Below are 24,654 nucleotides of genomic sequence, written 5' to 3' on the forward strand. Positions count from 1 at the left end.
TCACTGGGGAATCAACACTTTGCTCCTATGGAGAATGGTAAGATATTAGAGTTGGGAACTCTCTCGCCAACATGTATTCAACAATGACATACCCTGAGGACCACTTCTGGGTCCATGAATTTTTTAATTTCAAAGGTATTTTTAAAGTCACTGGGAAGTAGTTCTAATTTATGGCATTGCTATTGTTTCAAATGTTATATATTGCAATGAAAAAGGAAAGCTTCAACAAACAAGCAAAAAAAACAAACAAACTACCTATGTGTAAGTGAATACACTGAAACAGAAAAGAGAGACTGCTGATACACACTTCTGGTCTGTCTTATAGGGCCACTGGTTTATAAAAATCCTAATTTAGGTACCATTTCCCATAATTCAATATTAAAAACTTACCCTAGAGCAATCCATTCTCCTGCATTTCTGAATACTCTCATGTATAGCTTATAAACCTTCACCAGTTCAGTACCCTGCCATATTCTACACGGAAAATTAAAGGGGGGAAAAAAGAGAGACACAAATCCCATACGTACATGAGCTGCCTGGATGACAGTGAGCCTCTGGGTACCGTCTGCCCATAGCGACGACCAGTCAGCACATTGTCAGGGACCCCAGCAGTTTCCAAGTACTCAGGAAAGACTGAGATGGTTAAGCTGTTATAGGAGGGAGACAAAAAGAAAAGGAAAAAAAAAGCAGAAATTAAAAAAAACAGATTTAGGATAATGATTGCATTTTTTTTTCATTAAAATGCTAATGATGACCACAAATTTTCAGATAACCAGGTTGATGAATTATTCATGGTCACATCCAAGATGAAGTCTCCCTGCCATTGCCGGAAGGCCCAGAGCTTGCTGATAATTAGCATGTGGTCCCTCTACTGAGTGTGACAGAAACACAGGTGACCACAAGCCTGTCCATCAGCGCTGGCCCTCAGTGGCCCCCATAAGAAGACCAGACGACCCCACCCACACGGATTCCTTCTAATCTCACTCTGCCTTCACATCAAGGAACAGCACTAGCCTGGCTCTCTGCTGTGACATCTAAACTCATACCCCATAAAAACTTGAAAAGCTTGAAAGAAGACATGAGATTTTCTGTATTGAGCAACAAAAAAATCTAATTTTTTTAAACTTTTCATTGAAGTAAAACATACAGAAAATGACACATACCACACATGGACAGCTCAATGAATTTTCTTAAACTGAACACACCAGATCAAAACCCAGAAGTCCCACTTCGTGCCCCCCTGTAAAGGTACTACTATGCAGGGATTACTTTTGCCCAGTTTGGTAGACAAATTGATTCACTGTCCTTATCAATTTTTCACTTAAAAATCATTCGTTGGACACCTCCTATATGCGAAGCACTGTGCTAGGCTCGAGAGCTACAGAGATAAGACACTGTCTCTGTCTTTTAGGAAAGCAAAGTCTACTGGGACCGAGAAATACACACAAATGATCCCCAATGGGCAGTGGGATGCACACAGTGACTCAGATTCATGGCAAGCAGCCCAGAAACAGAGAAGCAGGGAAGACTTGCAAATACAAGGGATGCCTAGCATGTCCTCAGGCTGAGCAGGACTCAGCCAAGTGGGGAGTGGGAGACCGGACAATGGAAAAGGCAGAAGTAAGAAACTGCATAGTGTAATTCAGTGTTGCTAGACTCTCCAGGGTGAAGCCAGGAAACCTTTGAACTGGCTGCAGAGAGCCACTGATGGATCAGATCTGAGTTTCAGATACATTACTTTCTGCATGGATTCACAGAGGGCAGAGCAGAGGCAAGGAGACCAGAAGGGCCAGTTTGGTTGTCAGGTAGGAGAGGAACGGGCAAGATTAGGGCATGGAGGTAGGTGGGGAAGGAAAAAGGGGAGAAGAGTTAGTACTTGAAACATCCAGACACTAAAAGAAGAACAACATGGTACTTGACTCCACGTGGGTGGATGACAGTGACAAGAGAGGTAAAGAATACTAGTGAGTGAACATGTTTAATACGCAAGACAATGGGTTTAGTTTGGTGCATTAGAAATTGAGATGTAGAAGATTTGGGTGAGGACTTCCAGATGTTCTTGAGTGTGAAGGCTGGCGAAGAAACCTGAGCAAAACATAAAAGTGGTTATTACATAGAAAGTAGCAGAAATTAGATTGGTGGGCAAGATCACTGAAGGAATATGGGTAGAGAGAGACAACTGGAGGATTAGTGCTAAAAGCAGAAGCCTAGAGAACACAATGATAGAATGGGGAGAGGAAGAAGGCCTTGTGGAAAAGATCAAAGAAGATAGTCAGAGAGGTACCACGGAAGACAATGAGGTGATTAAAGATAAGAAACGAAAAATACAGCTTTGGATTTGACACTTCAGCAGCCATGGGCCACCTTGATTGAAGGTGGTTTCATTGAGTGGTGGAGGCAGAGATAACAGCAAGCGAGAGAAGAGAAAGGAGAATGAACCTTTGGAAGAGACTGGTGCTAACGGAAGTACACTGATTAGCTAAAGCAATCAGTAGAGAGAGAAAGGGTAAGAGTTCAAGAGGGAGAGGTAAGGACAGGATAATGACCCAAAGAAGGTGGGTAAAACGGTCAAGAAGACAAATGAAAGAACTGACCTTAAGAGGAGGCAGAATCCACAACCCTCTGACATTAGAAGAACATTAGAACTAAAGGAATAAAACAAATCTGGTTATGGTAAGTTTGAAGGTAACAGCATTGGTGGGATATTAGAGGCAATGGGCCAAATGACATGAACATTGTAGACGAAAGAGTTGCCATGGCTCTTTGCGAAGAATAAGTTGACACACAAATGGTTTGATGCCACACATCTTGAAAATCTTGGTATTGGACTATCCTCTAAAATTAAAGTAGTCTAACCCTGTTTTAAGGTAAATAAACATAGCCAGTACGAATCAAGACAGGAAGGGGCATTTGCAAGATCAGCACACCCACAGCAGAACCTATCAGTACTAAAAGAAACAGCACACGAGCAAAAGATTCAGATGAATTCTCTTCTTAAAAGGATTTTCGATCTCAGTGCCAACCTTTCCAAAGATTTACACATAGTTTCATTAAGTGAAACCACAACCTACTATCCTATAGGCTTCTTAAGATGCTTCCATTCAGACACCTTCTAACATGAAGTCATGGCAACTCAAAGAAAAGGCAAGAGGAGGAGGCTGGCGCTGGCAGTGGCACCTGCCCGTGATTTCCTAGTGAAATGTCCCTTAAGATGTCACCGTGTTCCAGTCTCTTGCCCACGCTTCCACCTCAGCTTCTGCCGAGTCTGGAAGTGGGTGGAGTAACTCGGCTCTTGAAAAGAGCTCCAACAATGCCAAGCGTAGCAAGGTTCATTAGAAAGTCTAATGCGATGGAAAACACCTTATAAAGTAGCTTTTCTGTTCTCCAAGCAACCTTTGTGATCTCACAAACTCCAAGGCTGCTCCTGAACTAGTCTGTTTTGGTTACATGACCATATCTACTGGCCATCGTTGAAGGATGACAGAATTTCAGAATTGTAGATAAACACATGATTATCCTTAAAGTCAGCCAGGACAGAGAAGGTTACAGAGCCATTGGATGCCTACGGACTGTGCCATTCATCTCTGCCTTCCGGGGCACAGGGGATACAGCAAGCAGTCCATAAATATGGAGTCAATCGATAAACCAATACATAAGTGAAGAGTTCTCACAACCAGGAGATAAAAAGGCCAATTAAATGGTGAGGACAGAATTACTCTTTCTATTCCTTCCTTTCCCACCCTGATGTCAGAGCCAAGCTGCAAATCACTTTCCATCGCACTCACTTTCCTCTCCACAGAAGAAACTCTTTATGAACTCATAAATAAATATTGTGTAAGTAAGAGAGTTCAGAAATCATGAAAAACAATATGCCTTTTAAAAGGGAAAATAAGTAGGTGCGAACATTTTGTGCATACGAAGAAATAGAAATTGCCCACTTTACATCCATCTGCCTTCTCTGTCACCCTTCAGTGAGAAGGACAGAACATCATTACTCTTAACAGCAGGGTGCCTTTCCTCCTACTGCTCATTCACACAGCCACCCGCTCAGCTTCAACCCACTGGGGCAACAGATCCTAATGAGATAATCAAGTCTCGCTTCCTTAAAAATTCTGATCCTGACATGTATTTGTATTATTCATCATCTCACTTCTTTTACGGCACATAAGCTCTGAGGTATCACTGATCACAGTGAACACATTTCAAGAAGCACACTGCACTACTGTCTGGAGACAACTTTAAGGACAAAGTTCCCAAAAGGAAGTAATTGTAGGTGGTTGTTTTGTCTGTTAGTATGCACTCTGTGCCATGCTTCTGAACTGATAAAAAATCACTTGGTAACTTGGTCCTGGAACACTGACTTGTTTCTGCCCCTCTGAACAGCAACACATCGAGAAGGAAACAGATCCAGAACACTGCCATCTTTTTTCTATTCTTGATTAAGGATCTAGGAGACCAGGGCTTCCCTGGTGGCTCAGTGGTGAAGAATCTACCTGCCAATGCAGGAGACACGGGTTCAATCCCTGTTCCAGGAAGATCCCACATGCTGTGGAGCAACTAAACCCATGACCACAACGAAAGAGCCTGTGCTCTGGAGCCCACAGGCCACAATTACCAAGCCCTTGCGCTGCAACTACTGAAGTCTGAGTAGACTAGAGCCTGCAACAAGAAGCCACCGCAATGAGAAACCAGAGCCCCGCTACTAGAGTAGCCCCCCGCTCCCAGCAACTAGAGAAAAGCCAGCACAGCCAAAAATACATTAATTATTCAAAAAGAGAAAAAAGAATCCGGGAGACCAAGATGAACAATACACTATGCACTTGAATGCAAGCCACCAAGGAGAGGAAAGGAATATTTATGCCAGTCACAAAGTGTTTAGTGTGCAACTTTTTAATTACTATATTTATGATACTATCCATAATATATTCACTAACACAAATGCTCTCTACAGGGACATTAATCCTCAACAAATACATTAACGCTTCCCTTCTCTCCCCCAAATTCTTATTATGCTGACATGGGGCAAAAATGCCAAGAATTCTCTCCAAAATAAACATTCCATGTCAACAAGCACTTGTTCTGCTATCTCCCTTTCTAACCATTTTATGATAACATAATCACTTTACTTAAGGACTTGCTGCTATTGCCCTAAAAGACAAATTTGTAAGCGAAATATTTTCCTATGAATGATGAATCCATATATTCCTACATTTTCAATGTAACATCTTTTTTGCTATGAAGGCGAGTTCAAGCTACTAGAAAGTCGGTTATGCTAAATTCTATAACTCATAATTCTCTGGTATCACCCTGCATTATAATACTGTATAATTTCTGCTTTTTAGAAACCTCAAGGAGTAAGACATGATTATGATGAAGATTTTCATAATAGCTAAAGGACAACCCATTTAAGTAATAAAACGGGTTTCATTTCAATCATATTGGACTTTTTTTCCCTAGAAGATAATGCCTTCTCAGAAAGTCCAGAAAATGATTAGTCTCTGGTGGCACAGAATCATCAATATGCCTATCAATTATCTTGCTCTATTAGAACATGAGAAAGATTGACTGAGGAAAAGACGGGAGCCCTGTGGATACTAAGCAGATGTTCAGTTTCTACCAGCATGAACTGGATGGGGAGTTCCTACCAAAGCAACAGGACATTCTGGGAACCAAAGGGAAGAGGCTGCTGAAATTCAAACACCAAGGAAAAGGAGAACCAAAGGTGAAAACTGAGTCACAGATCCAGGTCTAGGTCTAAGTGCAGTCAGGCTGAGTGGAAGATGAATGGATGGGACAAAGGGACAGGATAAAAGGCTGGCTCTATGTGGGTGCTGCTGGGAACCCACTGATACCACTGAGAGCGGCCAGTGGCAACACCGCCTTTCCGGGCACAGAGGGATGTCTGCTCCTCCACTCAAAGGTCATGAATGCTACATTTTGGGAGATGTTTTGCCTGCCTAATTTGGTTATCTCCTCTCCCTTGCTATCAGGAGGTGAGTTTCATTACTGTTCAAGCATCAATCTTTCCCTTCCTCAAGTCAGCTATGAGTTTGGAAACCAAATAAAATTTAAAAGCCTAAGAAAACTAAAACTTAAAATACCAAGTTCCAGATAAGCTCTGAAGGACACAGTTCACATTCTGAACTCATACTAGGGCAGCCAAGATGTCTTTTTTTGTTTATTCCTTGGTTCTTGTAGAATTCAACTCCTATTCCTTAAGACTCACAGGAAGTCATTTAGTACAAACGTAGCCAAACCCAAAATGTCCTGAGGTGTTATTAGTAAGTGACCATGCCTCAGTTTCCTCATCCATAAGATGGATATTACAAGATGGAAATAATAGTAATATTTACCTCCTACAGTTGTCATGACGCTTCTCAGGGGGCTCAGTGGTAAAGAATCTGCCCGCAATGCAGAAGACCTGGGTTCAGCCCTGAGCTGGGTAGATCCCTTGGAGGAGGAATGGCAACCCACTCCAGTATTCTTGCCTGGAGAATTCCATGGACAGAGGAGCCTGGTGGGCTACAGTCCATAAGGTTGCAAAGAGCTGAACACAACTTAGCGACTAAGTAACACAAACACACACAACACACACACAGAACACACAACACACACACACACATACACGGTTATTTAACAAGGACTTCCTTTAGAGACATTTAGCAAGCTGCATATCCAGGAACACAACTAAATCAATTGCTCTGATGTGAAGTATCTGTGGAAATAAATTCAAAACCCGGAGAAGGGAGGGCTTTGCCACTAGATTAAGTAGCTGCAGGCAAGTCAATTGGCCTTCTACACCCATCTGTAAAATGGGTTAATGATACCTATCTTGCAAAGGTATGAAGAACAACAAATGAAAGGCTTAGACAGTATAAGCAAATGTAAATTAAACCTTAATTAAATGGAAACACAGTACCTAATGCCCTATGACACATAGATCTTTATTTAGAACTGAGAAAGTCATCTGCCTGGTGGTTTCTATCCAACTCTCACCACCTCATATGATAAGATCCTCTTCCCAAATTATTTTCAACAACCTTTCTTTGTATGTGTTAGTCGCTTAGTCGTGTCTGACTCTTTGCGACCCCATAGACTGTAGCCTGCCAGGCTCCTCTGTCCATGGAATTCTCCAGGCAAGAATACTGGAGTGGGTTGCCATTTCCTTCTCCAGGGGATCTTCCTGACCCAGGGATCGAACATGGGTCTCCTGCATTGCAGTCAGATTCTTCACCCTCTGAGCTATAGGAAAGCCCCTGTTAATAAAATGTTTTCAACATCATTGTTTAAACAGGAAGTAAAAGTATTATTGAATCTTCAGGTTAAAAAAACCAGACTGCAAAACTCTGGCCACCCCCCTACCCTCCATCATTATGATATTCCCACTTTCTTTCTTAACTTTTTCTTAATTCAAATGATTTATTTTCCCCCTTTCCCATTTTTCTTTATTAAATCTTTGCTTGCTCACTGAAAGTTATGTCATTGCAATAACAGTAACTACCATCTTTATGTAATTTAGCAATTTACAAGGCACTTTCATATACATTACCTTTATTTCCCTTATTCCTTCTTCCCTCTATTTCCCCTTGCTCCACTTTTCAAAACACAAACAGAACTTCCTAAAATCAGTGAAGAGGCCATTTCTCTCCTTCTGACTGCCAACACATTAACATACAATAGAGTTGTCTAAATCAACTTAGACTATATACAGTATACTTAAATACTGACACATCCAAATCTTCTTGCAAATAATGTTTTTTCCTTAGTGATGATGTTTTGAAGTTAAAATAGAGTTAAAATTATGTAAATGTATCAACATGTTAAAAAAAGACAGGAAAATTTCTTTAAGTACCATGAAAAATAGTAAAAGAGAAATAAAAGAGAAAAGAAGTAGTAAAAAGATTTATGGAAAGAAAAACAACAAAGTTGATGTTGCTTTAACTTTCAGGAAAATTTCCATTATCTGTCTCACCAGACCTATTTTTCTCCAAGCTCTGCATTAAATAATCTGATCATTAAATCTGTGAAAACCACAAGGGATGCGCCCATCTCATTAAAAAAGATGATCTTTTAAGCTATGATAATGAGAAAGAGCATCTATTTTTGGTTTTAAGGGCAGAAGTACTTCCTGCTTGTTGCTCCGGAGGCAGCAACACTTCTAGTAAGCTTTAGCACAAAACAGATGCCTGGCACTCTTTACTGATCATGATGAAAACAGGAACCTTCAACTAGAAATGTTTCCTCTCAGAAGCTCTGCATACTCTCAATCTTGATTTGTCAACAAAGAACATGAGGTGTCTGAAACAGAAAAGTATTAATTCTACCAAGTGAAGGTAAACAACATTTTTCTTAAAAAAAAAAAAAAAAAAAGGATTTGGCAAACTCTAGGTTGGGAATCAGATCAGATTACCCTATCTTCAACAAACCCTACAGGATACAAAAACCTTTAAAGTTTGAATTGGCTTCCTCTTGGCTTAACAATGGTTCAATAAGGTCAATAGTAATTTTACAGTAATTCTTGACATACCTTAACATATTAACATTAAAAAAATTTTTTTCCTAAAAAATGTTTAATGTTTAAAAACCAAGGAACTAATAAAATTTAAGGAAAAAATTGAAAGAGAGGTCATATTTGGTCCTGATTCTGCTGTGGCGTTTACAAGGTCAATAACATTAGCCCTTGCACATTATGAAATCTTCTGCATTTTGCAAGGGATATTCTGAGATTTTATCCTAAGAATAAAGAAGGATATCATCGTCTGACATTCATCTATAAAATCTATGGATATATTTCATGAAAACTCAGTATCCTACAGAATGTACCTGTCTCTCTGTGTGTATGTGTGTGTTTGTGTGTGCATGCACACCCGTGCACACATGCGTGCACGTCTGACTCTTTGGGACCCCATGGACTATAGCCGACCAGACTCCTCTGTCCCTGGGATTCTCCAGGCAAGAATACTGGAGTGAGTTGCCATTTCCCCCTCCAGGGGATCTCCACAACACAGGGATAGAATCTGCCTCTCTAGCAGTGGCAGGCAGAGAAGGCGATGGCACCCCACTCCAGTACTCTTGCCTGGAAAATCCCATGGACAGAGGAGCCTGGTGGGCTGCAGTCCATGGGGTCGCTGAGAGTTGGACACGACTCAGTGACTTCACTTTCACTTTTCACTTTCATGCATTGGAGAAGGAAATGGCAACCCACTCCAGTGTTCTTGCCTGGAGAATCCCAGGGACGGCAGAGTCTGGTGGGCTGCTGTCTATGGGGTCGCACAGAGTCAGACACGACTGAAGCGACTTAGTAGTAGTAGTAGCAGTGGCAGGTGGATTCTTTACCACTTGAGCTACCTGGAAGCCCATAAAATATACCCGGAACCACTGCATAAAATGCTACTAAGAAAAGGGTTTTTTGCCAGCTTGGACACAACTCAAGTCAAACTAGTAGGGAACTTAAGAAAGTGTGACCCAGCTGGGATTATGGCTGTGGAAAACCCAAGGGGATGGAAGTCATTTCTTTGAAATACTGTAAATTGTATGCTATTCTTGTGACCAGTTTTGAGGTCTGACTTGGAATTATACCTAAGAAATAGCTGACCCTTTCTCCTATCATGTACTCAAATCAAGAAAGGATGACACTTAGTTCAATTTTGACAGTGAGAGTAACAATCTTTGAATGAAACAAACATATAGTAAATGGAATCCATCCTAGAGTAACCAAATTAACTCTTCTTTAATGGACTGGACAACCATGTATCCAGGTGGAAAAACCAAACTTGAAAAGTTAATGATTAGGGATTTTCAGGATTGAGTGGTGGATTACAATTATGTTCATAACTACATTCCCTCCAGATTCCACTAAATAAGAGTCAGGGATAAACTCACAGAGAATGGAAGAGGGGAAATTTGATGGAAAATTTTTTTGGAAAATGGAAAGCAGATGAGCTAATGATGAGTGAATTTTCAAAGAGGGACACACAAAACTAAATGTGTACTGGGAGAACTGACAGGAAGAAAGAAGCCAGCCAATGCGGGGCACAGAGCCCTAGAAAAGTACTAGGCCAGGCACAGTTACACCTCAAGTGGGGGCATGAATGGAGGAGGCAGCATGGAGGCAGCAGTGGCCACTGCAGAACTGCCTGTAGGACTTTTTAAGGAGCAAACCTCCAGGTCCATCCTGAGCCATGAAGCTTGCCAGCTCTCTCTCCTTCTACCTGAGGAGGTCGGGACTCAGGGCCACAAGGAAGAGTGCCCGAGTGGAGGTACCATTCTGAAATAGAGGACTGAGCAAAAGCATACACTCCTAATGGAAATAACTTCATTTGCTGGGTTTCTAACCAGCCCTAGAAAAGAGATCTGCAGTTACCAAAACCAGGGAGAAAGGGGGCTTCTGAAAACAGAAAATCATCCTATGGTAAGTAAGGTTCCAAGGTGACGTGAGAGGAAGCCTGCCCACTTCTTCACGCACAGAGAGCCTTCACATAAATAAAAATGGACAGCAAATGGTCACTGGACATGTGATGAAGAGTCTAACGTGACAGACAGGAACTTCAGGAGAAAAGAGGGTGAATTCTGGGAGCAGGAAAACACTTCATATCCATTATTAAAAAGATATTTGCACCCATAAAGAAAAAAGAATAAGATGCTATAAAACATAAATATTATGAGAACAAGAAAGAGTTACTAGAAATTAATATTATGATCACAGAAATTAAAAATCATAGAAGGGACAGAAGATAATAGAGATATGTGTTCCTCAAGAGTAGAACAACAACAATGAAAAAAATCAGAGAAGGATAGAGGTCAGGAATTTTTTTTTAAACAATAAGGAAGTTGGAGGGAAAATACAAAAGTTCCAGCATGTCTGACAAGTAAGTTTCAGAAAAGAGAATACAGAAAACAGTGGTAAGAAAATTACCATCCACTACTTTCCACAAAAATGATCACTATGGATGAAAAAAGTTACACACCAAGGCATGCTATATGAAACATTAGGGGATTAGAAGTAAAAGACTCTACAAGCTACCCCCTACATTAAAAAAAAAAAAAAGTCACATATAAAATAACCAGACTCAGAAAACCATCCAACAATTCAAGAGCAAATTTGGAAGGGGAAGAAAATGAAGCAAGGACTCCAAAAGTCTCAGGGAAAATAATTTCCAACTTTAAATTCTGTATCAATCATATGTGAGGAGAGACTAAGTGATATCTTCACACATGCCAGATCGCAAAATAATTACATTATATACACTCTTTTCTCTCAAGAAGCAAGTGGGCAATGTGCCTCCTCCCAAAGAAAAAGGAAACCAGGAGAGATGCTATTCAGTAAACAGGTCAATCAAGAATTCCCAACATGGTAGTAAAGGAAAATTCCAGGTCAACAGCTGTGCATAAGGCCTCAAGAGCAAACAGTCCAGAAGGGAGCAGGCAAACAGAAGGCTCCCGGAAAAACATCACACACACACACAAAAGAAGTGAGAGCCAAGCCGTTGTGTTTGACCTTATTTGAGAATTTGGGGATGAATAAGTAGCACATAAATAGAATGGAAAGTCCCCCCCCAAAAAAAAAGAACAAAGATTTTTTAAACATGCTGTACAAAAAAGAAAACAAAGCCATATTACACTGCATAACTCGGCAATGGAAAATATTTATGGAGATATAACTATCTCAGAGAGTGAGAAGCAGGTATTTAAGGGAAGGAGCATAAAAGAAAGCTAACTCCTTCTCTTCCTTAATAGAAATGCAATATTTAATGTCTAAAAATGGAAAAAAATTCAAGAAATATCAATATAAAGATATTAGCTACGTGGAAGTAAATATCAGAAGAAATGCTAACTGAATTGAAAGCAGTTGCTTCTGAGAAACAGGAAAAGATAGAGCAAAAATGCAAGCAGGAACTTGTAACCTATATACATGTACTAGGTTGATCAAAAAGTTAGTTCAGGTTTTCCTGTATAATCTTACAGAAAACCCAAATGAACTTTTTGGCCAACCCAATATTACTGTACACAAAAAAATACATTTTTAAAAGGGTATAAGTTATGAATAAAATATATAAACCACCTAATCAAAGACAAATTGATGATGTAAAGTTTCACTTTACACTATAAATTTAAAAAAAACAGATAATCTTAGACTACTCCTAGTTAATCAAATTGTTAAAAAATTCAATTGAATGCATTGCACCTTAAACTAGTAACGAGCACTCCATGAGAGATCAATTACACATAAATTGTCAACACGTGGTGATAGGTCCCTGGATATCAAGGCACAAGGGGGGCTCCTCCATCTTTGTGATCATAGAGTCATTAACCACAATTGCAAGTGGATAAACGGGTTGTCTACTCATCTACCAGAGATCCGACTGTGCTTCCTTATAGTGAAGATCTGTCCTTAGAGAGGGAAGAAGGATGAGAATGTTCAACATCAGAATGCTCTTCCTATATTTGGGAAACTTCTCACCATATGAGTATTGAAGAGACACACCTTTCAACATAGAGACAAAAATGGCTGGACCTTCCTGGACTCCCTTGCAGCTAAGGCATGGGACCTAGTTTCGGCCAGCCCTGCACTGAGAGCTGCACCCAGAGGCAGGAGTAAATTACCACAGGTGAGGGCAACAGCAACAACATCTAGAGCCCAGAGGCAGGTAAGGTGGCAGATCTGGTAGCAAAAGTCCGGCCCCAGTGGTGTGGTCAGTGTAAACTAGCATGATCCTGTGTCCAGGATCTGTGATAGAGTCCACCCTGCATTGAACTAATCATAGCATATGACCTTGGCTATGAATCTGGCTGCATAGTGCCTAATTGCTCCATCCTGTTTCCAACTTCCAGCAGATCTAGAAACTACCCACTATCTTCTCAACAAATTACCTTCCTGTGTAAACCCTTCAGCCAGTCTCTACTGCATCTATCTAAGAACCCTGCCTGATACACTGCCCCAGAATACACAGGTGGAGATAGGTGACCATCTACTGAAGTTAAGGATGAAACGTTTACATTCCTTATGATACTAAAGCAGAATTAAGGACATTTTTCCATGGGAAACATGGGGGAAGGTTAAGCTTTAAGCTACAAATAAAACTGTACTGCTGGAATGTTATGGGTTAAAAGTTTCAGTGGGCTCATCTATTCTTTGTTTTCTCCCACTAGAAAACACACTCCAAGTACAAAATCACAAGCTGACTTTACATTAAGCCATGAGGACATAATCAGTTTGTGAATTGTCACTACTCACATTTGGCAAAAGACTTGTGCTCATGACTTTTGTTGTTGTGAGTGGGCAGAAGAGCAGTGGGTGAAGTAGAACAATTTTCTTTGTCTTTCTACTCAACACAGAGCTTTCTGAGAGATGAAGCCATTTGAAAACCAGTGGTCAAGAACTGCACATGAATATGAAAATGCAAACCAAGGCATGCAAAGATTTATACTCAACGGTAGAAACATCAATATTGCTGAAAAGCTACATCCATCAGCTCAGCCTACTGCAGCATATTTAGTCCCAAGACTGAGAAGGCTGAACCCGAGGCAATTTATCTGCATGTGTGTCAGGGTAACCACACAAATTTTGCAGATGAAGCTAGAAGTTAAGATAGATAGATTGGAAGGAACTGTTGATCTGACCAAAAGGGCCTCATAAAAGAGTCAAAATGCAATGATGACATTAACAGAAATGTGGACGCAAAGAAAGAAAGCCTCTTTCTGTGGTGGGCGTTGTTTTTGGAAACTGAGGAAGTGCTTCAAGACAAAGTATAGCTACAGTTTTTGTTAATTGTACAGAACAAGATTATACCCACCCTGTAAAGAAAGCTTACAAAATAAATCAAAGCCTGATGTATGCACATAACTTTCCTTTCTGTGGTGTTATTTCACAAAGACTTGCCAAGAGATCAATCCCTCAGTCACAGAAGTTAGGCTGTAAGGGCACCTTGGAAAAAAATTAACTGTATTTCAGCTGGTGATGTAAATGCTACCTCAAATTCTCTCAACTGCCAAAGCATCTTTACCATAAATTCTTCTCCTGTGCCGTCAGTTCCTATGAAATATCTAATGGGCGCTAAAACAAGGGTTTCATTCCACAGTTGTCCAAGTGAATTATATTGTGCTCACACAGTGTTTTGAAAAGCTGAGATAAATTTATTTTAGTCAATCCCAGATCAACCGCCTCGCCATCCCCCCCACTCCCTGTTTCTCTTTGGGATTACAATGGACAGTGATGCCACACAGTAACACGTGTATGTATCAGAGTAAATAAACAATCTAATCACCACCGCTCTGTACAGAACAAAGCACAATCCTGCTCCTTCAGTTTCAGAAATCAAAGGAGAACGGCAGCAGGATTCCAAGAAATCAGTCTCAAGAGCTTTTTCCAAGGCTACTTTTTTGAGAAACTGTGAAATAAGGGTCAGTTCCTGGTGCATAATATAAAGGAGATAAATTCATAGCTAGCTAATGAATCCAAAATGACAAAACTCTGCTACTTCCAAAACCCACTGCGCTCAAAGTCTGAGTTAATATTTAGGTATACAGAAGTGTTTCTTCGTTCTTCCCCTTCTCCAATGGCTTAAGGGATCATCCAGAAACAAGGGGTTCTATTTCATCCTGTGTAGGTTATGCTTTCAATCATCCTAAGTAGCACATTTTTTTTTTAACTTTTACTCTAAGAATCTCTGTATAGAGCTTCCCTGGTGGTACAGTGGATAGGAATCCATCTGCCAAGGCAGTGGACATGGGTTCGATCCCTGGCCTGGGAAGACCCCCACATGCTGTGCAGCAACTATGCCCTTGTGCCACTACTACCGAGCCTGTGCTCTAGAGCCTGGAGACTGCAAGTACGGAACCCAGGTACCTCAATTACTGAAGCTCTTCACCTGGAGCCCATGATTCACAATAAGGGAAGCCACCGCAGTGAGAAGCACCACAATTAGAACATAGCCCCTGCTCACTGCAACTAGAGAAAAGCACACGCAGCAACAAGGGCCCAGCATAGCTAAAAACAAATATAATTCTTTTAAAAAAGAATCTCTATATGTTTATATAATCTCTAAAATACCTTCTTAATCTAAATTTTTTAACAAATGTAGTGGTGTTAGTCGCTCAGTCATGTCCAACTCTTTGTGACCCAGATTGTATGTAGTCTGCCAGGCTCCTCCGGTCCATGGGATTCTCCAGGCAAGAATATTATAATGGGTTGCCATGCTCTCCTCCAGAGGATATTCCCGACTCAGGGATCGAACCCAGATCTCCTGCACGGCAGGCAGATTCTTCACCGTCTGAGCTACCGGGATGTCCCAACAACAAATATGGCAAGATATAATTAAAATGGCATTGAATAAATCAATATCACACAGTGTAAACTGATAGCCAGTGACATTCTAAACAAAGTATAAAAGGGTGAAACACTGTTGCTCATTTGGAAAAATTGGAACTGAAAGCAAGTCAAATGAAAATGAATCCTCCAACATTTACTACAAACGCAGCAGTCTAGTAGATATGGACAAGGCATGAGGCAAGTGGCACACTTGCTGCCAACAGGGAACCCAACAGACTGCAGAAACACACTCGCGGAGCACTGATGAACACTGGATCACAGGCCCCCAGAGAGATTTAAACGTGAAGGACAAGAGGTTGGACGGTCAAACGGGACCCATTTCTGTCATATTATTAAGCCTATTATACACACTTTAAAAAATCTCATGTGACACGACTATACCCACTGTTCTTATATCAAAGGATGTAAGTCAACAACACTGTCAAAGTAACTTCACGCAACTAAGAAACTTTACCATATCTTCCGTACCATATCTTTTTCTGACCTCACTCATTAAATTGCTGTATTTACTTTTGACCAGTCTGAGCCTCCCACTGGAGTATGAGACAATACAGGTCAGAGGTACGCCCTACAGAACTTTTTTAATACTTAGCTCTTGACACTACTAAACACATAATAACCAATATACTAATGATGAATGGATGAATGAGTGGTAAGTACCACAATAGTATTTATTTGGTGATTTACCTGAATACAAAGATTGATTCTTGACAATAAAGCAAAGTTCAGGAGGTTTCTCCAAAGCTATATTTCATTAAGAAAATGGTCAAAATTAAGAATCAAAAAATACACAAACGAGGCATTCACTGAAGCATTGTTTATCATAGGAAAAATGGAAATATTCTAAGTCTTCATCAATTGGGCAATGCGCTATTTTATTAGGGTCAAACATGGGATAGAGTATGGAACTACTAAAAGTGACAAATATGAAGGCCTGTATCAGAGGAAAATTACGATATAACACTAATAAAATATAAAAGGTCAAAATAAGATGTATACTACAACTATGAACAAATAAAAATATATACATATGTGAAAGAAAAGTGGAAAGAATACACATAAAAACACTTGCTTAAGTACTTAGACTTGGAGCTTATAGGTGATTTTTCTACTCTAAACATTTTGTAATACTTAATATTTATATCATTATTTGTAGATCCTATTGTAAAACTATCTTGTGATCTACAAATTCTTGTAGCATTTTAACAGTGTCCAATGGTAATTGTTATAATGATTATTAATAGTGACTTATTTAATCAATCTAACTGCTATTGGAAAATACACTACTATTTTATGTACTAAGAATAAAACAAAAGTGCTGCCAGTAATAGTTGTAGATGGTCAGCAACTACAAGATACATCAAATCTCAAGAATGTTAAGATGTGAAAGATCTATGTCTTAGAATCAATGAAAAAATAAAGAATAAACAGAATAAAGCAACTTCAAAATAAAAATTAGTCAAGAAACTAACAAATCTATGAGGAAATTGATAGAAATCTCTTAAGAAAGTAAATTATTTGAGTCACAAATAAGTCTATACAGAGACTGGGATAATAAAAGGAACAAGGACATCATACAACAGGAGTCAAGTCATCATTGCACCTCTGAGATCAACTATCTCTGGTCCAAATGGAAATGGATTATTGTTGCTCAGTCACCCAGTTGTGTCCAACTCTTTGTGATGCACGCCAGGCTCCCTGTCCCTCACCATCTCCCAAGGTTTGCCCAAGTTCATGTCCATTGCATCGGTGATGCCATCCAACCATCTCATCCTCTGACACCATCTGCTTCTTCTGCCCTCAATCTTTCCCAGCATCAGGGACTTTTCCAATGAGTCGGCTGTTCACATCAGATGACCAAAATACTGGAGTTTCAGCTTCAGCATCAATCCTTCCAATGAGCATTCAGGGTTGATTTCCCTTGGCTGGTTTGATCTTCTTGCTATCCAAGGGACTTTCAGGAGCGTTCTCCAACACCACAGATCAAAGGTATTAATCCTTTGGCACTTCGCCTTCTTTACGATCCAGCTCTCAAAACTGTACATGACCAATGGAAAGACCATAGCCTTGACTTGAGTAAATGGATTGTCAAGAAGTAATTAAGGTAAACCAACAGGCCTAGATAAGATTTTTTTAGCTTGGAATGGGGGCTATGAAATGATTGGCTTTGAGTTCCTTCCCTTGAAAATAATGCTGAAACTTTCTATTGGTTTATAATCACAGAGAGGGCCACTGATTGAATTTTGGTAATCTCAAATTTATGCATGAGGGACTAAGATGGGAAGAGCCAGTAAGTTCACATCAGTGAATGAAATGTCATGGTTCACAAAAGCAGAATTAAAATTTGTAACTTTTCACCTACTAGCTCTCTAAGTTTTCCTCTCTAGGTTCACCCATTTCATAAATAATTGGCTTTTATATTTAAAATAATGAAAACTAATCTCATCTGAACTTCTATCAGTTTGGCATGAAGAAAATATAAGGAACTTTACAGTTGAAAACCAAATCATGAGACAGTACTTAAACTATCCCTGAGACAGTAACCACAGCAATGCAACAAATTTTAAGAACATACAAACAATAAGCCCTGAAAGAAAAATATCACCCAAGAAGAAAAATAAAGTCAAGTGCAGTATTTCAAAAGCAGTAATTATTTAAACCCTTCATACACCTACATATATAAGGTAAAGGGGTCTTATTCACTGCCAAAATGACAAAAACAAAATACAGAAGTCTAATATTAAACTAATATAAATATCAATTTGGTTAGTAGTGTAAGAATGAATAAAAGTCATAAAAGCCAACCTCAGAAAAATCAACAACACCAAAAGTTGGCTCTTTAACAGTCCAACAGAACTGACAAACCTTTAGAGTAAAAAACAATAGAGAAGATTCAAATAAAATCAGAAATGAAAAAGAAATTACTACCAATTTTAAAGAAATTATAAGAGAATTTAAAGCCAATTATAAAAGAGTACTATGAACAATTGTATGGTAACAAATTTGATAACCTAGATATCACAAAATAGGTATCTTTCTAATTACACCTACCAAGATGGAATTATGAAGAAAGAAAATCAGACCTATAACAAGACTGGTCAGTAATCTCAGAAAGAAAAGCCTAGGACCAATGGCTTCACTGGTAAATTCTATCAAACATTTAAAGAAGAATTAACATCAATCCTTCCCAATCCTCCTAAAAAAAATAAAAAATAAAGACACTTCCAAACTCATTCTATGAAACCAGTATTATACTGACACCAAAGACAGTGTTCTTTAAAAAAAAAAAAATCCTACAGACCATTAGTCTTTATAAATATTGAGGAAAAATCCTCAACAAAATACTAGTAAACAACTCAACAGAATATTAGAAGTGGGATTTATTGCTGGAATGCAAAGATGGTTCAACATATGAAAATCAATCAGTGTAATACACTGAAAGGGAAAAAAAAATCACATGATCATCTCAATTGAAGCAGAAAATAAATCTGAGAAAATTCAACACTATTTCATGATAAAAACACTCAACAAATTAAGAACAGAAGAAAACTACTTCAACAAAATAAAAGCCTTATATGAAAAGATGACAACTAATAATATACCCAATGGTGAAAAGCTGAAGGCTTTTCCATTAAGATCAAGAACAAGGCAAGAATGCCCACTCTTACCACTTTTTTTTCTTGCCACATCTGTTCAATATAATACTGTAAATCCTAGCCAGAGCAATTGAGAAAAAAGTCGGGGGTGGGGTGGGGGAAGCATCCAAATTGGAAAGGAAGAAGTAAAATTATCTCTGTCCACAGACAACATTAAAACTCATCACAGATGTAAAAAACACTAACAATCTCAGGGAATAAATGGTAGAATAAACAAATTCAACAAAGTTATAGAATATAAACCAAGACACAAAAATCAGTTACATTTCTATACACTAATGATAAACAATCCAAAATGAACATTAAAGACAATTTTATTTATAATAGAATCAAAAGAGAACAAAATATTTAGGAATAATCTTAGCCAAAGAGGCAAGAGGCTTATATACTTAAAACTACAAAAAAAAAATCTGAAAGAAATTCAAGTCAAATAAATGAAAAGATATCCCATATTCCTAGATCAGAAAACTTAATATTTTATGTCAATACTGCCCAAAGTGATATACAGATTCAATGGAATCCTTATCAAAACCTCAAAGATATTTCTTTCCAGAAATTGTGAAATTTGTACCTATTCTCTTTTTTAATACATTTCAATGGTGAACTGCTCCAAATTACCAACAAACAATAAAAATAATAAACCTATAAAGTAACATATTGAGCACTGCAAATTTGAAGCCACCATTCAGCTACATAGAAGATTCGACATTTAAAACACAATGGCATCATCACTAATATTTAGGCTGCTGCTGTTAAGTCACGTCAGTCGTGTCCAACTCTGTGCGACCCCACAGATGGCAGCCCACCAGGCTCCACCGTCCCTGGGATTCTCCAGGCAAGAACACTGGAGTGGGTTGTCATTTCCTTCTCCAATGATGAAAGTGAAAAGTGAAAGCGAAGCCGTTCAGTCGTGTCCAACTCGCAGCAACCCCAGGGACTGCAGAACCAGGCTCCTCCGTCCATGGGATTTTCCAGGCAAGAGTACTGAGTGGGGTGCCATTGCCTTCTCTGAACATTCAGGCTGATAAGGGACCAAATTCACAACTTTTTGCATGAGACAATCCCTGGGGATACTTGGAAAGCCTATTTGCCATTGCATGTGAAAAGCACACCAACAGAATAGAATAGTATCAGATAATGGGATGGAATGGCTTTTTCCAGCAAGATCAATGCCTGGGTCTCCACAGAACAGCTAGAATCACAAACCAGGGTGGTGTCTAGAAAGGTAATCACCATCATCAGATACAGAGAGGTTTAATTTGTTCAAAAATTGTACTGTGTATTTTTAGGAGGTATTACAGATGCACAGAATTCCTGATTGACAAGGACCTTTAAAATCATATTGCATGTGAAAATCATTTTAAGGATAAGCAAATGATGACCCCTGGAAGGAATGCTTATATAATACAAAGTCACACAACTAGCAGTCAGCAAAACCAGGACTAGAACTTCTGTTTTCTGTATTCCTCCATCTTTCCTAGTAAAACTCTTTAAGGTTGGGAGTACCACTTTAGTTTGCTGGCAGAAAGTCTCCACACAAAATGATTTACTTGATCATTTTCAAAATGATCACCACAGTAAGTTAGTTAATTGGCTATTCCCCAATACAAAATAAAAAGGTTAAAAATTTTTTTCTCTTGGGATGAGAACTTTTAGGATCTCTTAGCAGCTTTCAAATACATAATACAGTATTGTTAACTATAGTCACATGCTGCAGATTACATTCCCATGACTTATTTATCTTATAAACTGGAAGTTTGTACCTTTTAATTACTTCTTCCTACCCCTAAACCCCTCACCTCAGACAATCACCAATCTGTTCTCTGCTTCTCTAAGTCCAGGATTTTTTTAGATTCTACATATAAGTGAGATCATACAGAATGTATCTTTCCCTGTATGACTTATTTCACTTAGCATAATGCCGTCAAGGTCCATCCATTCTGTTACAAGTAGCAAGATTTTCCTTTTTCTTGATGTCTGAAAAAATAGTTGACTGGATATATATGTCACAGCTTCTTTACCCATCCATTCAGCTGTTGATGGACACTTGCATGTCTTAACTATTGTAAACAATGCTGCAATGAACATGTGGGGGCAAATATCTCTCCCACATAATGATTTCATTTCCTCTGGACATATACTCAGCAAATGGAATTGCTGCATCTTATGGTGGTTCCATTTCCAATTTTTTGAAGACCTCCATACTATTTTCCATAGTGGCTACATGATTTTATAATCCCAACAGCAGTGCACAAGAGCTCCTTTTCTCCACATCCTCACCAACACTTTTCTCTCTTGCATTTTTCTTAACAATTTGTTTATTTCATTTTTGGTTGTGCTGGGTTTTCATTCTGCATGCAGGCTTTCTGTATTGCAGTGAGTGGGACTACTTTTCATCGTGGTACATGGGCTTCTCATTGTGGTGGCTTCTCTTTTTATGAAGCACAGATTCTAAGGCGCATGGGCTTCAGGAGTTGTAGCACACAGGCTCAGTAGTTGCAGCATAGGGCTCGAGGGTGTGCAGGCTTCAGTAGTTGTGGGAGGCAGGCTCAATAGTTGTTGCTCACGGGCCCTAGAGCATACAGGGTTCAGTAGAGGTGGCACACAGGCTCTGTAGTTGTAGCTCACAGGCTCTAGAGCACAAGCTCTGTAGTTGTGATGCACAAGTTTAGTTGCTCTGAGGCAAGTGGGATCTTCCCCTACCAGGGATCAAACCCATGTCCCCTACATTGGCAGGTGGATTCTTATCTACTGTACCACCAGGGAAGTCAATAGCTCTTGTATTTTTTAATGACAGTCATTCTAACAGGTATGAAGTGATCACAAAACATTTTCTTTAAGATTCTTGACCACATCAGTATATGCCCAATATGATTAAACCAACTCACCCCTGCCTTAGGAAAGGAACCTCCTAGGATTATACAGAAGACTTTGTATTGACTCTGGATGTTTTGATAGCTGTGGTGGTTGTCATCCTGTGTGTGCTCAGTCACTCAGTCATGTCTGACTCTTTGTAACCCCTGGACTGTAGCCCACCAGACACCTCTGTCCATGGGATTCTCCAGGCAGAATACTGGAGTGGGCTGCCATTTCCTTCTCCAACATTGTCATCCCATTCCTGGCAAAAGCAGTTAGGATCTGCCCTGTGAGAGGTGGACTTGCCATTGTCAATTATCCTGGGAAGAGGCAGAGCTAAGAAATTAATATGAGAAAGGAAAGACCTGGCAGAAGGAAGAGGGAAACCCTCACTCTTCCAGAGCCTTAATCTATTGGATACCTGGTCTCTGCAACCAAATATGCTGACAATCACTTTTGGAGGGGGCAATGGGGGCAGTGTCTAAGCCAGAGAGGCAGCCTCGTGAGGGTTGGTCTCATTCTGCCACATCTAGTAGCCAATTTTATGGGACTCTCAGGGTTTTGTTAAAAATCATGAACTCAACTTTTATCTACTACAGGGAATTAAGGACATGTTTCCAAGCTAGAGGTGCAGTGTAAAATGGGAAAGCAGAGTCCCCTATTTGCGACCCCATGGAAAGGAGTCCATGGGGCTGCAAAGAGTAGGTCACAACTGAGCTTGACTAGCATGAAAGATAACCCTGGAGGGAAAAAGAAACTATGGGACTTGAAGGTAAATGCATCATTATCTCATAAAATATGGAAGAGACTGCTCCTAATAAGCATGATTTTAATCCTATCCAACCCTCAAACTGCAATTTTTGTCACGCATTTCCTGAACACCTAAAAAGCTTTCACATATACCTGTGTGACAAAATACTAGTTCGTGTCTGCAAATCTATGTATATGAACTATAAAACCAATTTAATCCTATTTATTAGGAGAAAAATCCCAACATATGTTCTGTTAGTATGCTCTGAGTCCCTATGTGAATGCTTCATTTGATTTTCAACAAAAGACTCAACAGACTTAAGAAAAAAAAAAAAAACTTGAATTCAACAATTTCCCCTCTACTCATTTATTTAAACCTCTGACAAAACCTCTGTTCTAAGAAATTATTTTCTACTATCTACTTGGAAAACAAATGAAAATGCATCTAAATTAAATTACCACTGTTGTGGAAACACTGAAACTCTAAATAAAAACTAGTGATCATGACAAAATTTTCTCAAAGGATGCTAGACCTCCTCAACACCATTCATCTTCAGGACAACCTTTAAATGTCCTTTTTCATATGGCTATGCCAGCCACTGGTGCTTCCTGGGTAGCTCAGCTGGTAAGGAATCCACCTGCAATGCAGGAGACCACAATTTGACTCCTGGGTGGGGAAGATCCCCTGGAGAAGGGCTAGGCTACCCACTCCAGTATTCTTGGGCTTCCTTGGTGACTCAGTAAAGAATCCATCTGCAACGTGGGAGACCTGGGCTTGATCCCTCAGTTGGGAAGATCCCCTGGATGAGGGAATGCCTACCCACTCCAGTATTTTGGCTTGGAGAATCCCCATGGACAGAGGAGCGTAGCGGGCTGCAGTCCATGGGGTCGCAAACAGACACAACTTGACTGACTGACTAAGCACATGCCAAACATTAGTTGTAATTAAAGTTCCTTTTGTTGAAATTGGCTTATACCTCTCTACATCTGAATCTTTTCAGGTACTGCTTATTTTCTCTTCTTTCTACCTATGAGAGATCAGACAGTAGTCTAATACATAATTTTATGAGTACTACATCCACATTAATTCATCAAAGCAGTCTGAACACTGTAAAGATTTTTTTTTTTTTTAAGATACAGAATGCCACCAAATCCCCTTATCAGTAGGGTGGCCATCTAATTTATCATCCAAACCAGAACATTTGATATTGAAAGGGGGCATCATCAAAAACAATACTAGGCAGCAGGCACAGTCAGGACTACCCCACCTATGGGCCACCCTACTTATTAAACAGCCACCACCACACTTGGCTTCCCTGGTGGCTCAGAGGTTAAAGTGTCTGCCTGCAATGTGGGAAACCTGGGTTCGACCCCTGGGTCAGGAAGATCCCCTGGAGAAGGAAATGGCAACCCACTCCAGTATTCTTGCCTGGAGAATCCCATGGACGGAGGAGCTTGGTGGGCTACAGTCCATTGGGTTGCAAAGAGTCGGACACAGCTGAGCGACTTCACTTTCACTTTTCACCACACTTAGAAGCTGAAAGTCTCAAAAAGGTGGAATAAAGTTCATGATGGGAAAGCGGACAAGAGTGGGTTCACATGTGAACAGAAAGTCAGAAGAGTCCAATTAGAAGGTGAAAAGAAAGCTGAAGTCTCTCTCAAGCATCCACACCCATTTCCAGGTTCCCTAAACACAACTCCTCCCCTCCTCGGGTATTAATACAGTTTGTACATATGAATCAAGTCTGTCTTATGGCATGTGCTCTCCTTATTGATCGGTTTACTTCACTGCTACCGTCCCACTCCTCCTTGATATCACCTTATCTTAACCCTCCTGCCCACCAAGCATACGAGTTTCTTTCCCCTTTCTTCCTTATTTTATGTCCCATCACTGAACCAATAAACCAGAGTTACTGGGAACTTAGTACAGACACTGTGCTAAGTCCTCCTACATTAAAAGGGGATTCCAAAGGTGAATTAGATTCAGTCCTTGAAAGTTCATTGCTCAAATTTTTGTTCACCACACTGTTTAAAACTCAATATAGTTTCACTCCAGCCTCCATT

The 24,654-nt window shown here is 39.7% G+C and overlaps 1 protein-coding gene across 11 annotated transcripts in view; it reads right to left on the reverse strand.

The window, feature by feature from the left end:
- The window catches only part of APBB2 (amyloid beta precursor protein binding family B member 2), a 381,548-nt gene that overhangs the window by 227,170 nt on the left and 129,724 nt on the right, over window positions 1–24,654 (reverse strand). For 8 of the 11 annotated variants that reach the window (XM_069593941.1, XM_069593939.1, XM_069593936.1 and 5 more), the window contains exon 4: window positions 528–647. The exons of the other annotated variants lie outside the window; for them this stretch is intronic. The gene's annotated coding sequence lies outside the window, so the exon portion shown is untranslated. The remainder of the gene's footprint in view (window positions 1–527; window positions 648–24,654) is intronic. 11 annotated transcript variants of the gene reach the window in all.

The sequence above is a fragment of the Ovis canadensis genome, chromosome 6 (assembly GCF_042477335.2).
Source record: "Ovis canadensis isolate MfBH-ARS-UI-01 breed Bighorn chromosome 6, ARS-UI_OviCan_v2, whole genome shotgun sequence".
NCBI lineage: Eukaryota > Metazoa > Chordata > Mammalia > Artiodactyla > Bovidae > Ovis > Ovis canadensis.